The sequence below is a fragment of the Phodopus roborovskii genome, unplaced genomic scaffold (genome assembly GCF_943737965.1).
Source record: "Phodopus roborovskii unplaced genomic scaffold, PHOROB, whole genome shotgun sequence".
NCBI lineage: Eukaryota > Metazoa > Chordata > Mammalia > Rodentia > Cricetidae > Phodopus > Phodopus roborovskii.
Window position 1 is genome coordinate 3,207,982 of NW_026126407.1, and position 15,316 is coordinate 3,223,297.

General features: G+C 48.7%; 1 protein-coding gene and 2 non-coding genes across 4 annotated transcripts in view; 2 read left to right on the forward strand and 1 right to left on the reverse strand.

Moving 5' to 3' along the window:
- Rab11fip4 (RAB11 family interacting protein 4) overlaps positions 1-15,316 on the reverse strand; it is a 101,180-nt gene that overhangs the window by 50,939 nt on the left and 34,925 nt on the right. The gene's annotated exons all lie outside the window — the stretch shown is intronic.
- Positions 8,528-8,634, forward strand: LOC127219908 (U6 spliceosomal RNA). The gene has a single exon (XR_007834334.1). It is a non-coding gene; the product is annotated as a U6 spliceosomal RNA (small nuclear RNA).
- LOC127219918 (U6 spliceosomal RNA) lies at positions 11,222-11,329 on the forward strand. Its single transcript, XR_007834341.1, has one exon. It is a non-coding gene; the product is annotated as a U6 spliceosomal RNA (small nuclear RNA).

The following is a 15,316-nucleotide window of genomic DNA, read 5'->3' on the forward strand; positions in this document are numbered from 1 at the left end:
CCAAATAAACCTGCTTTCTGTCACCTTCCCCTTCCTGGGCCCCTTCTTTGGGGCCCAATGGCCTAGACTGTATCTAAGAATACCAGGCTGGGGCAAACAAGAGCTGGCACACTCTCTGTGAGGGCAGGCTCTCCCTTGGCCGTTTGCAAAGGGCCAATTTTGGCCGCCCAGGCATTCAATTTCCTTCATTAGAATGGGCCCCGAGCTGGTTGCCACTGACCCCTGGACCCATTCCATCACAGCAGGGATAAAAGCAGAGAAGGGGGTCGCAAAGGAGCTGCCCTTCCTGAGCAGCTGGGATGGGAAGAGTAGTGGGCAGCGGGTGCAGTGCTGGACACCCCACAGGCAACCCAAAGAGACAGACTATAAAGCCCCTCCCCAGGGTCATCAGGAACAAACTCACAAAGGTGGCCCTCAACCAAATACAGCATGAGAGCCAGTCAGAGGAGAGAATGAAGGCAGGGGGAGACACTGAGACCCTAGGAACAGCAGCTTTTCTGGGCTGAGGTAAAGACAAGGACAGGGTCCTGGTGGCACCTACCCAGTGCCAAACAGGGGGTGAGGTTTACAGGCCGCTTAGACCAAAGGCAAAGATTCCAAGTGTGAATTCTCCCAGAAACTGGGTTAGTTTTGTGTGTCAATGCACATTAGCATAACAAACATCCAGCTTTCTAGACTGAGGTGGCAGCTTCCCCTGGGGCCTTGTGTCCCTGAGGGACATTCAGACCCTTGGGAAGCTGTTGATCTGTAGGACCACCTGTTTTTTCTAGAAGGCTACTGTCTGGCTAATGGGATTGGGAATTTATTAGAACCCACAGTGTGTGTGGCCAGCAAAGAGCAGATGGGGAGTGTGAAGGGACTTTCAAGGCCAAGCTGTGGCTAACCCACCAGCTGAGCTGTGGCTGGCCAGCAGGGGAGCGATGGCTCATACCCACAGGGGCTATGTGTGAGAAGGGCAGAAGACTGAACAACCTCACCCACCAGTCAGTGGCTGGTTAACCTTGGGAAAAATCTCTTCACCTCAGCATCACTTTTCAACATGCACAATAAGCTCAACAGACAGGTATAATCCTAGCAACTAATGCAGTTCAAGGCCAGCCTGGGCCACAGAGAGAAAGCCTGCCTTAAAACACCAAAAGAAGCAGATGGATTTCTGTGAGTTAAGAGGCTAGCCTGGTCTACAGAGGGAGTTCCAAGACAGCCAAGGCTACACAAAGAAACTCTGTCCAAAAACAGAGAGAGATAGATAATTAACATTTTAGGGCTTAGGAGATGGATGACACAGCAGGTTAAGAGCACTTGCTGAGGTCCTATGTTTGGTTCTCAGAACCCACATGGCAGCTCACAAATGGCTCTAACCCCAGTTCCAGGGGATCTGACACCCTCTTCTGGTCTTCACAATCACCAAGCACACACATGGTGACACACATACACATAGGCAGGCAAAACACCCATACACATAAAATAAAACTAAATCCTTTTAAAATTACATACACATAGGCAGGCAAAACACCCATACACATAAAATAAAATTAAATCCTTTTAAAATTTAAAGTTGGTATCTAATGTAGCACAGGTTAGCCTTTGATGGAAGATGTCATTCTGTATATGTTTCTCATACTGGTTAATAAATAAAGCACTGTTGGCCAATAGGAAAGGAAGATAGGAGGGACTAGGAGACAAGGAGGAAATAGGAAGTAGTAAGGAGAGCCAAGATGGAGAGCCTGGAGAGAATAGAACCGCCATTCCTCCACTCTCGGTAAGACCACGTGGAAATACATAGAAATGGGTTAATAATTAAGACAGAGCTAGCCGATAAGAAACTAGTACCTGGCCAATAGCATAATATCAAATACAGAGTCTCTGTGCATTATTTGGGGCTGGCGCAGCGGCCGGGACAAGACCAGGCGGCAGGAGAAAAAAAACCGAACTCGTTACAAGCCTTGAATTTTTTTTTAAGTTTTTCAAAACAGTTTGTTGTTGTTTTTTCTTTTCTTTTTTTTTTTTTTAAGGTTTTCAAAAACACTAGTTTTTCTTTTCTTTCTTTCTCTCCTCACCCCCCCCCCACACACACACAGGGTTTCTTTGTATAACAGCTCTGGCTGTTCTGGAACTCGCTCTGTAGAACAGGCTAGCCTCGAACTCACAAAGATCTACCTGCCTCTGCCTCCCAAGTGCTGGGATGAATGGTGCCCGGCTGAGTATTTTTATGTATATGTAGCCTTGAACTTCTGATCCTCTTGCCTCTCCCTCTCCAGGGCTGAGAATGCTCCAGGCCTGGTTTACAACATGCTGAGAATCAAACTCAGGCATTCCTGAACACTGAGTAAGCTCTCTACCAACTGAGCTACATCCAGGCTGCTAAAATTTGTGTTTAGCGATCTTTGCAATAACACTTTCTCCAAACAGCACCGAGGGAGGGGGTGGTCCCACCCTCCTGCAGGAGAAAAAACAGGAGTCACAGAACTAGAGGCTATAGAGGAAGGCATGACCTGTGAACCAGGTGTCTAAATGTCCTCTCCCCAGGACTGTCAGCTGTGCTGGTAAGTGACTCTGAGTGAAAGCAGAATGATGGGCAGGGAGGGCTGAGGGCTGAATTTGCCCCAGAGCTGGAGAGTATGGACCTGAGGGTAGGACAGGACAGGGGTAGGACAGGGGTGGGAAGGTGGGGGTGGGGGTCCAAAGCAGGGATTCTAGACCTGTGGCCAGTCAGGCCAGCTTGTTAGCATTCTGATTCTCAAGTCTACCTAGGATTGAGGGTGGGGGGTGGCTTGCAACCTGTACCCAGCCAGCCAAGGTGTGATGCAGTGGGTGCTGACCCTTATCTAGAGCGAATTCAAGGAAGCCACCTCAAAGAAGTCATAGGTCCTCTATAATTTTACTTTCCCCATCTAAGAGATGAGAATGTTACCCCAAATGGTGCCAGCAACAGACTCCCTCCCAGGGCCTGGCTGAAAATAGCACCCTAGCATCCCTGCTCCCTATGACAAGCAATGGTGCTAATACTGCCCTTCGATTACAAGCACCCAGAGGGAAGAATAAAAACAAAAGAGCCCCAATAGTAGCAGCTGCCCTGTCAGGAGTGCGCCCACACAACGGGATGCTGCCATCAGCTGTGGCTGGCATAGTAGGGCCCTAGGAGGCCAGGGAGTCCTTACAGTGGCAGCACAGGACACAGGGCCTCTCCTAGCCATATTCACACATATGGAGGACCAATGGGATGGTGGTCAGGCTGGGGGCCTAGCAAGGAGAAACAGATGGACCAGAAGAAAGGTTAAGTGCAGTTCACTCTGCAGGATGAAGGGGCTTCAGGGATTGATGCTCTCCAGCCAGCTGAGAACCCCAGGCCTCCTGCATCAGTGCCCACACAAGAGCCCCCAACAACTCCATGACTCCAACCAAGTGCATATCCCACCCCTGCCTAGAACTCTGGGGTTTCCCTCCAAAGGATGCTTGTTTTGTAATAGGACCAAACCCTGATGGTTTCCTGATCCTTATTAAACCTCAATAGAGCTTTACCGTTCTGGGGACAGTTTATTGGAATGCTGAGCTGGCAGTGGCAAAGTGCAGAGTTGACTTCATGAACAGAATCAACCAAGGCTTTTTTTAAGGGGGTTCCAAAAGCTAAGGTGAAGGGGCCAATAAGATAACTCACAAGGTAAAAGTGCTTGCAGCATAAACCCGAGTGTTATGATGCAGCGCACAGGGCTTGGCAGATTCCATGGCAGGAGAGGGTGACTGAGGAGGGAGACAAACATGCCAGGCAGACAGAGCTTAAGTGAGAAATTTTATTAGGAATGCAAGGAAGGGGGAAGGAAAGAGAGAGGAGGTAAAGAGACACATAAATAGAGAGAGGACAGGAGAGAAGAGAAGAGGGAGACAGCAACAGCAGGAAAGAGATCTGGAAAGAAAGACAGTAAGTGGGCAGGGTCCCTTTGCACCTGTATGCAGACTAGTAGTCATGGAACCCTGTCTGAGTGTATTCTGCCAGGTAGGTGACAGGGGCAGGCCAGCGTAATGCCTGAATCTTTACACTGGGAACCTAAGTTTGATTCCTGGTACCCATATACAGGCAAAGGTGTCCCCAAAGTTGTCCTCTGACTTCCACATGTACACTGTGGAATATGTGCTTTCCCCAATTCCCCCCCACCCCCACCCCGCCATGCCCGTGATGAACACACAAGCTGAGGCTCCGGAAGAGAACTCTCCAGGCCATGATGTAATGTAAGTTATTCTACCAACTACAACTAGAATAGCACTATCCTGGTTCAGGCCTTGCAACCAGCCAGCACTGGGGCCTTGAGACATTCCCCTGTTTTCCTCTGGCCTTACCTGTTCCAAGATTTCTATTTCAAATAGATTCCCCAACCCTGTCTGCTGTGCACCCAACCATATAGCTAGCTGCACCTTTAAAACCACCAGGGCAGCTTGGCAAACTCCCAACAACTGGTGAAACTGCAAACCAGCTAAAAATCTGGAGGTCTTAAGGCTCCCCAGGTGAGCCCAGTGTGTGACCTACCACAGTGCCCAGTAAACTGGGCATATGCATAAATTGACCAGAGGTCAGGGGGTAGGGATTTGTGCACACATGGACTGGGTAGGTCTAATTAGCTACCAGGACACACATATGGGCACAAGTCACAGAGGAGCAGCAAGGCCTACGCATGTCCCAAAGTGTGTTCCAGTGGAGAAGAATGGCCTCCCTGGTCAAGTGTGAGTGCAAACACTACATGTCCTTCCCATTCCTTTTGACAGTCCAGATGGGCTTGGTTTGTCACAGTTATGAGGGGCTCTGTGCCAAGAAAACCAGTCTATCACCTGGCTCTTAAGGATTCCCAGAATTCTTTGTACCGCCAAGTTCCTGGAAATATCCTGTGTAACATGGTACTTTTCAGCTGTGTGCTTTAGGGACTACTTGAATGAAGGGTTCATGGGGTGCTGGAAGTATGGGCCATGGGTGGTGTCTGAGTTGGAAACCAGGCCAGAATGAGGGGGCCAGGGGGTGGGGCAGTGGGGAATGGGGACCAAAGAGCCTATTGGATAGGATGTTAGAGCCTGGGGTGGAGAAGGAGCTATGGGAAGCAAGTGGGTGGCAGAGGAGGGCTCAGCAAGTGCCCTCACTGGGAGCTGCAACACAGTGCTGCTTTTTATAGTCCCATGGGCTAATGCCTGACATAATAAAACACATATGCATGTACACACACACACACAGGCATGCAAACACGACAGTGGTTTCTGTGGGAAACAGTCCTGGGGATAAAGCCACCACCTGTAGCTAGTCATAGGAGAAAGTGGAGCCGACCAACAGGAAATGGAACTAAAGTATGACTGTTTACAGCCACCTACATTTCTCGAACCGTGTCTCACTATCAGGAACCAGCACTTCCTGGCTAACATGGAAAGGCTCCGGCTGTACGTCCTAGAACCATCCCAACAGGCCCAGGGGTGCAGCAAGATGGTTCCCATTTCACAGACAAGCTGACATTGGGAGAGGTTGCCTGGCTTGCTCAAGGTCTTATTTGGAAAGGCTGGCTATTTTCAGATTCGGGCCTTTCTGCCAGGTAAGGAAACCCTGCTCCTCCACCCATGATTGACAGACATGGTTGGTTACTCTCTAGAGCCAGTCCTAAACTAAGAACTTGAAATGCCCATTTTTCAAAAGCCAAGGTATCACAGGTGGGTCTCCAGTCTCACTTTTCCATCTAACCCAAAGACCACTTATTTATTTACTTATCTTTTGGCTGTTGTTTGGAGACAAGTCCCTGGTTCCTAACCTGGGCTGGCTTGGAACTCTCCACCTCCTGCCTCCACCTCAGCACTGGGATTACCCATACCATACACATTATCTTCAAGTACCCTACCCCAAACCCAGCCAGGCTTTAGACACTGGGCGGGCCCTGGAGAGGTGGCAGCCATTCGTCCCCTCCAGTCTGGCACCATGGCACCTGTCTTTTCTTCCCTCTGGGAAGGCACCCCTAGAAGGTGGACCTGACCTGAGTTGAATCTTAGCAGTCATTGATTTCAGGGCATCTGCCCTCCCCCAGCTCTAGGGAACCATAGAGGGCATGGCAATGGTCCAAGTGGCCCTGTGCTCCAAACACAGAGAATGCCCTAGACAGGGGTGTCCTGGTGCAGGGAAGGGCTGGCAAAGCCTGCTGGGGCAGGACCTGCACCCAATGAAGGAGGGCCACTTAGGAGAGGGAGGGGGTACCAGCTTACAGGTGGGAGGACCTTGTACCAGATAGGAGGAGGTACTGAGTTCTCTATGTAAGCTGTAGATGGGTTCTGGTTAAAGGGACAGCCCAGGGCCCTTCATTTTTTTTTTTTTTCAACAAATATTCCCTATTTTTCAAATATGGACACTGGCCTCAGAGAGGCTCAGTAGTTTGCCCAGTACTACACTGCCTGCCCCTTCACAGCAGGGTTCTCCTCTCTGGGCCCCTGTATTTGTAGACTATGTTTACAGTGGGCTGAGGGAGAAGGACTTAAAGGAAGGACTGGGGTAATGACCCAGAGGCGAGGTTTAGGCAAGAGAGAGAGGACAGGAAGTCAGCACAGGGCTGTCACAATAACCAGACAATGATCATGAAAGAAGGCTGGCCTGGGACTGCCACGTTCATTTGCACTGGTTGTGTACTGCATTAACTCCCAGGGGTGGCATCCCCACAGACAGCCAGAAGAATAGTTCTTCCTTGAAGTTGTATAGCCCAGGGGCTCTAGGGGACAGATAGATGGAGAGAGCAGACACACATGACTGATTGGAAGTATGGGGACAAGCTGTCAGCCAAACCCATACTGTTATCACAAGTTTTGTTTCCTCCAGGGGGAGAAAGTGGCAGCTAAGCCCCAAATGCATTGCATACCACACCCTGAGTCAGTTGGATTTGCATTTCTACAGCAAAGATTCTGGGGCTTAAAGGGGTCTCAAGAGCCAATAAGGTTGGTAAAGTACCTCTTCCAGATGGGATGTCCTTAAGGTGCCTAGGGTCATTCAAAGTCCAGAGGCATAATGGCTCAGCAGATTAGAGATGCCACCAAGATGGATGACCTGAACACAGGATCCACATGATGAAAGGAAAAAACCACCTAACTCCCACAGCTTGTCCTTTGGCCTCCATTTACACACACACACACACACACACACACACACACACACACGTAATAAAGTTTGGAGGCCAAGAAGCCCAGGTCATCTCCAGGCTCCCTATAAAAGAGGCCCTCTCTGGAGTGTCTCTTATTTATATTCACCCCACAGTTCCCTGCCCCATAGACTGACAAAGGTCTTCAAGTCAGGACCTCTGTGTCCAGGTGATGCCAGCAATGTGGGCCTAGAGAAGCACTCTTCTGCCTTGCCATTCCACCTGGGAGCTCCTATGATGCTCAGGTTGTCTCCTAGCAACAGTATGCTTCTAATGAGGAACCAGGACAAGCTCTACAAGTCCTTCTTAGCAATGCTGCTCCTTTCTCCCAGGCTGGGACAGAGGGGCAAGGAGAGGCAGGGATGCAGAGAAGCCACAGGACAAGTAAAGAGAGCTGGCTAGCAGGAGTCCTGGGTCCAGACTGGTGTGCCAACCCATGCATCTCTAAGTCCTCCCCTTAGCTGTTGCTAGTGTCTCAGATTCCTCACAGGGCAGCAGGTACAACTGGGTATAGTCTAAACAGAAAGGATGGGTAGCAGTCAGAGGTCAGCCATGGACAGTGTGGGCACCTAGCTTGTGCTGCAACTATTCCAACAGCCCACCTGGCCCTGTGTCTGTCTCTTGCTGAGACCTGGCTCCAAAGGGAAGGTGTCCTGCGCTGAGACAAAAACAGCAGAAAGAGAGGATGGAGAGGGATAAGAGACTTGGCAAGGAGGGGGGGAAAGAGAGAAGAGAACAATAGCACAAAGTATGTGGTTACCTAGTAAGGCCAGGCCAGCAAATGGACATTGGGCCTCTGACTTGCTTCTTCCAGGAGTACAGCCGTGAACAATCTCTCTGGGTTGGGGGAAGCTATGAGGTAACCCCTGTCAACTTCCCATGGGGGTAAATGGGAGGCAGTAGTCAGGGAAGAGGGACCCACAACACTGGTTGCAAAAAGCCAGTCCATGGTAACTGTAGAGGATGCAGGGTGAGGCCCTACAATAGGGACCTGCCTGCTCTTGTAGGTTAGGGATGGGCCAGCTCCTTTCTCTAGCAATATTCTCTTTTTAGGCCATGAACACGGGACAGCTGGGCAGGACAGAGCTCTAGTGAGGCTAGGCCCAGGAGACAGCAGGCTCCACACTTCCAAACTTTACCCACTCTTTACCTGGAACAAAGTATTTGCCCCCAAATTATTCTTGAGCAGGACAAGCCTGCTCCCACTGTCCTAAGAAGCCAGCCTCAGGGACACAGTGTTCTGTGACCCTGTTGCCTACCCTACCTAGGACCACCTCCACCCTACAAAAGCTGGCTGGCAGAGTGTTTCCCTAGCATGCATGATGCTCTGGCATGGTGGTTCATGCCTGTAACCCTAATTCTCAGGGCCAGTTTAATACCATCCTTGGGTGCTCACTTCAGCAGCACATAAACTAGAACCGGAACAAGACAGAAGAGATTAGCATGGCCCCTATGCAAAGATGACACGTGAATTCATTAAGTGTTCCACCTTTTTTTTTCCCCTTGAGACAGGGTTTCACTGTGTAACAGCCCTGGCTGTCCTGGAACTCACTCCAGGATGACCTTGAACTCACAGAGTTCCACCTGCTGGAGAGATGGTTCAGCAATTAAGAGGATTTGTTGCTCTAGTAAAGGACCAGGGTTCAGTCCCTAGCACCCACCCACATGGAGGCTCACAACCATTCCTAACTCTAGTTCCAGGGGCTCTGATATCCTCTTCTGCCCTCCTTGGGTACTGCACACATAGGTACAGAGACATGCGTGCAAATGAAATACCCACACATATAAAACTAAAGCAGTAAACCTAAGGCAACTGCTCCAGGGGAGCCCTCTGGCAGAAGCCTGTAAAGACAGCACTGTGGGAAGGCAATCTTAGGGTGAGCAAGGCAGCCACATTCTCAGGGCAGGGTGGTGGATACTCAGTTTCCTGCACTGTTGGCCCAAGCAACTTAATTCAGGTAGACACAGAAGTGTCTTAGAGAGAGACTGGAGGATCAACACCCCAATATGTTACTTTGACATAGTATTATTTTTGCTTTTTGTATTTTTATTTGTTTTAAAGACAAGAGTTTCCCTGTGTAGCTCTGGCTGTCCTAGAATTGTCTCTGTAGACCAGGCAGGCCTTGAAACTCAGAGACCCTCCTGCCTCTGCCTCTGCCTCTGGAGTGCTGGGGTTAAAGGCGTTCATGCCTGGCTGATACAGGATTCTTTTGAGTTAAAGACAACAGAGAAATTGCTGACACCATGTGTGGATAAGCAGGTTAGACATCCACCTTCATAAAGAAGACTTGATCCAGGCAAGGTGGTTCATGCATGCCTGTAATCCCAGCCCTCAGGAGGCCGAGGTAGGAGGGGTTACTATGAGTTCAAGCCTAGCTTAGAAAACAGTAAGACTTCATCTCAAAAAAGGAAGAGAGAAAAATAAAAAGTGGAAAAAAATAAATCAAAAAAGAGGAGGAGGAGGGGAGTGACAACATGAATTTGTAAATTTGTGCCAGGGAAAGAGTAGCAAGGGTGTGGATCTCCAGCCTTGGCCACAAAGCAAGTTCCAGGCTGAGGGCTACATAGTGTGGGTGGGGGCGGGAGGGTGGGGGTCAGGGTAGAGACAGACACACGCTACAGAGAGACCAGAGGAAGGGTGGAGAGGAGGAGAGAAGGAGAGAGGGAAGGGCTGGGCCGGGGAAGGGAGGGGTGGGGCCAGGGGAGGGTGGGAGAGAGACTGAGATTTCTTCCTGTCAGTTTAATTTCTCCTCTACCTAGAGACCAGTCCTCTTCCTGCCCTGTGTGAAGGGTAACCTGGTGGTGGAGTACTTGAACTTCCATACCCGAGGCCCTGGGGTCAGTCCCTAGCATGCTCCCTACACAAAACTAAAGGTTTATGCTGTGTCACAGTATTCTTAACAGCTTTTGTTTTCCTGGTCACAAGAATGTAGCAGGGACCAAGATAGCTCAGCTATTCGCCTTTAACTTCTAAACTTTTAAACGTATCTTCCCTGAGATCAGATAGTCCCCACCCTGCAGGAAGGCCGAGGGCTGAGTTTCCCAGTAGGAACAGCTGGTGACAGAGCGTGGGAACAAGGGTGAGTGGATATAGGTGACTCAGGGATGTAGGCCTAGCTACCAGGGAAGGTCAGCACACCCAGGGCAAAAAGTATCAGTCAATTAAAGTCTGTTTTATAATCTGAAATTACTGCATTTTCTAAACCCTGTGCTTTGCAGATATTCCTGGAGAAACACACCAGTTACCACTCCCAGTAAGCAGGGAAAATAGTAACATGGATGGGGATTAAGTATTTTGCTGTAGACCCAACTAGTATTTGACAGGATCAAAAGGTAAACCTCAGGCCTCAAAGCCTTGCTCTCAAGTTTAATTTCACAATTTGGGGTGGGTGAAAAGATGGTTCCAGTGGTTAAAAGTACTGGGTGCTCTTCCTGGGTTCAATTCCCAGGAACCACAGGACAGTTTACAACTGTCTGTGATTACAGTTCTTGGGGATCCAATGCCCCCCTTTGGTCTCTGTGGGTACTGCATACATGTGATACACACAAATGAAGGCAAAACTCATACACATAAAATAAAAATAAACTGGCTAGACACAGTGGTATGTGTCTTTATTCCCAGCACTCTAGAGGAACTCAGAGAGGATCTCTGTAAGTCATGGCCAGCCTGGTGAATTCCAGGACAGCCAGCACTACATAATAGAGAGATCCTGTCTAAATAAATAAATAAATAAATAGTATTTTTTCTAAAGAATTTTTTTGGGGGTGTGTGGGTTCAAGACAGGGATTCTCTGTGTAATCCTGACTGTCATGAAACTCGATTTGTAGACCAGGCTGGCCTTGAATCCATTGAGATCCTCTTGCCTCTGGTTCCCAAGTGCTGGGACTTAAAGGTTATGTGCCACCACCACCAACTTTAAAAAAGAAATTTTATTTAAAAAAAATCATAATTTGGAACCCAGCATGGTGGCATATAACTGAAGTCTCAGCTACTTTGGAAGCTGAGGCAGGGGTATTATCCAAGGCAGATCTTTGAAGCCAGAGTAGACAATTTCCATCTCAAACAAACAAACAAAACATGAGTATTCACTTCAGCAGCACACATGCTAAAACTGGAAAAACATATAGAAGATTAACATGGCTCCTGTGCAAGGGATAACATGAAAATTTGTGAAGGGTTCCATATATAAAACAAACAAACATGAATTAACTCTGCCACCAAGGCCAGTCAAGATGGTGTCAATTGGTTGGTAGGCACTGCCTTCTAACCCATAGCAGCAATAGGGTCTGGCTTATGGCTAGGAGTCTGCTTTGAGGTACAGAGACAAAGCAGATCAGACAGAAGCAGGAAGCTGAGCACCATTCCTGGAGGTCTGTCTGTCACAGCAGCAGAGATCTGGAGACAGGAACCAGGAGGGGACTCACATGTAAGTGACAGTCAAGCTGGAAACGGCCTGTTGGTAGATGGAGGAAGAGATGTGACTAGGAGGGATTGCTCCAGTGGTGTGTGGCATTTAAGGATGAGGCCAGGGAGAGGGTCTCCTAGTGCCAGAGGCACAGGTGAGGCTTGGTCAGTGTGGCCACTGTTACTAGAAATCCCATGTGCAGGACAAAGTCTGAGAGCCTGGGGTGTAGTGGGAGGGGCTCTGGGCCTTCTGCTGGCTCTCTTTATGAGTTCTTTCCCAAGCATCCATGAATTTTGAGGCCTTTGAGAGTCTCCTAAGTGCTCCTGGGTTTCTAGGTTGGAACCAGTTCCTCCCCAGCACAGGGGTGACCTTCCCATCTGGGACCCATCCACCCAACTAGTATGTCCCAGCGGTGAACGAGGCAGGATGCTGAGTGCTGGAGGCGCACACTCGGGGACCCAGGGAGAGGTCCTGGACGTGGACAAGAGAGACTGGAGAAATGGGGGCACCCCGGTGTGGACAGGCCAGGAAGGCTTTTCTGTGGAGGTGGCACTGGGGCTGGTACCTGATTACAAAGGGTAGAGAGGGACAGGGTCCTGAGTAGGTTAATTCTCTGAATGTGTCGGTTGGTGTGTCAACTTGACACAAACCTAGACATATCTGGGAAATCTTAACTGAGAAAATTTTCCTATCAGACTGGCCCATAGGCATGCCTGTGGTATACTGCTTTGATTAATAATTGATATGGGACGGCCCAGGCCCCTGGAGGCTGTACCAGCTTTGGGCAGGTGGTCCTGGGGTGTAAGAAGTATTCATTCCTCCATGGCTTCTGCCCAGCTCCTGTCTGGAGTTCCTGCCCTGGCTTCTCTCAGTGATGGAGTATGACTTGAAGAGTTGTAAGATGAAATAAACCTTTTTTACCCCAAGTTGCGTTTGGTCATGTTCTTTATCGCAGCAACAAAAAGAAAAATAGGACAACAAGGAAGACAAAAAGGCCAGAATGGTTGGGACAGTGAAAACCAGGAGAGGCAGCAGGGACCAGGTCCCAGGTTCAGGGACCTGAACCCTCACAGGAAGTGGTGAGCGAGGGGATGAGGACTTAATTCAAGCAAGATTGTAGCAGGGAATTGTTGACCAACAGCATCAACTCTACACTTGGGCCTGCAGGGGCCAGATGGGATTAATAGCAAGATAATATTTGGTCTTTCTGTTTTCATTTTGTGTCTGTCTCCTTGGTCTTAAAACTTTGGGTCAGACCCCTGCTTAACTGTCCATCAGCATGTTAGTCACTCAGAGTGTCTGACTAAACACTAGTGACTCAAGGATGGTTAGTATAAGTAAGCTCTAGCCTAACTTATCTGCAAGACTCAAGGCTCCAAGATAAGAATAACAGGGAAGTTTTACTGTTTGAGTGTCCTCTCTTCCAGACCCCTAGAGTAGCGCCTAGAAGTCTCCAGTCATTGCCCTAAATCTGGGTTCCAGACAAAGTCTAGCAGACTGATCATATATGAAGAGTCCACCCTGCCCCACCCCTCCAAGCAGGAACTCCATGATGGAAACTGAACTTCTCTTCCCCTGCTAAGTGGGAGCAGTCATCTCCTAGGCACCCAACTGTTCCCTGGAGCAACAGCAGGGTGATCTCTGAAGCCACCTCTCAGAACAAGAGCTGAAGTGTGGCCAGTCTTGGCCAGCTGGACCAAGACTATCACACCCCTTCCCCTGGCCTGCTTCCTCCTCTAGGCAAACCTGCATCCCAGGGCAGCATCCTGTAGGGAGTTGCTTACTCTCTGCTGTGTCCCTGTAAGGTTGTACCAAGCCTTTCCAGCATCATTTTCTGGTTTGATTTTCCAGACAGGTGGAAGGGTCCTCCTTGTAAGGAGTTGGGGGTCTGGCCTAGGGAAGATCTTAGCAAGACCATTCTGAAGTGAGATGCAAAGACAAGGAACATTCTGAGGACATGGCAAAGGAAGGAACCCCATGCTCTGGAACCTGATTAAAGCCTCTCCATTGAGAAGTGAGAATCCCACCACAATTAACATTTGTTGGGGAGTTGCTGGCATGCTGACACTGTTTCTTTCATATATGGACCTTTGGCACTAACATCAGTGACTCTTTGGTTAGCATCAAGGTCTGAATGAGTGTGAATTTGGGCAGGTTCTCCCTCCTTTCCTCACATACTTTCTGGGGATCTGAAGGCTGTTAACTTTGCTACCTCCTTGTATCTCTGTGACCTCACTGGCTATAATCCCACTGGGGATCCATCAGGAGCCATCCTGTGATCTCATTTGTGTTTCTTAGCAACCTTCTGAAGGTAACAATCTCAAATCCTGCCAAAGTCCTACCTACAACTGCATAAAGACCATGGAGTAAGAGTCTCTGTCTCAGAGAGAACCCCCCCCCACTGTGCTCTCCAATGCATCTGTATTTCTAAGCACACCCTCATTACTCTCATAGTTAAGAATCTATAGTAAAAACATCTTATAATAAAAAGATCAACTCTGCTTCATAGGGCTTACTCTGAAATTTGTTTCTGTGTCAAAGCCACAAATCCCAGCTTGGCCTGAACTGAAGCCCTTAAAAGATTAGGGAACTCGCCAGGCTGCTATGGGCAGAGTGGAGCTGTGCCTCCTGCTTCTGCCTCCCTAGACAAGTTCCAGGTCTGACTTAAGGGCTTAGAAGACAATTCTGGTATCTGTATAAAAGATTTGTCATAGAAAGGCAAGAGAGTGTAAGATGTGGGTTGGAGGGCAGCTACAGGCTATGCAAGGGTTGGGAGAAGGGCACAGGTGGCTCAAGACATGTTCTAGAACAAACCCACAGGTCTTTGCAGTGTTCCAGAGAAGGAGGAAGGAAAAAGCAAGAGTGGGTTGACTAATGACAACTGACCTTTGACTTAAGCAACTAGATGGGGAGCCCAAGCAGTACATTGTTTGGGTAAAGTAGACTGGAGAGTAGTACCAGGCTGGGACCTCTCTCAGGCACATGTCTACAAAGGCACTTTCATCTTGTCCTATGGTGCCTCAGATGAGCCACCAGACACAGGGAAGTCTCAGTTATGAGCTCTGTCATATAGCTTTCTATAACCTACTATGGTATTCTCTGCTCAGCTCAGAGAAGGAAGCGATATGGCCCTGCTAGAAGGACATAATTCAGGACACTTGGCCTAAAGGAGGGTGGGGAATGATTCAGGAACTATTCTAGGCTGAAGGTCATTAAAGAGACATGACAGCTGAAAATACTGTGTGATTATGGCTTAGATCTGAGGCCAGAACTAGAAGCTAGAGATTTGGGGAAATATGAAAGCAGTTTATGTTAGATATTACACTGCATCCATCCAAAATTTCCTGCAAGAGAAAAGATTGTTGTGGTTATGTGGAAGAGGACCTTTGGGCTTAGAGACCATTAAGAGTTTAAGAATTAAGGTCAGGTGAGGTGGTGCATAGCACTCAGCAGGAGGATCAACATTTCAGGGTTACCCTCTTCTACATAGGGAAGTCGAGGCTAGCCTGGCGTACACGAGACCCAGTCTCAAACAAATAACAAATTTTAGAATCAAATGTCATTATGTTTGCAACTAACTTATAAGCCCCACCAAAGCATGCAAACAAATTCCCAGCAATAAACACACACACACACACACACACACACACACACACACACACACACACACACCAATCTGCTAACTGCTGAGTTTAAATGAATGTATTTGTTTTGCTCTTATCGTTCTTCTAAAAGTTGAAAGTTTTTAAAACTAAAGTCAGAGCACAGCAT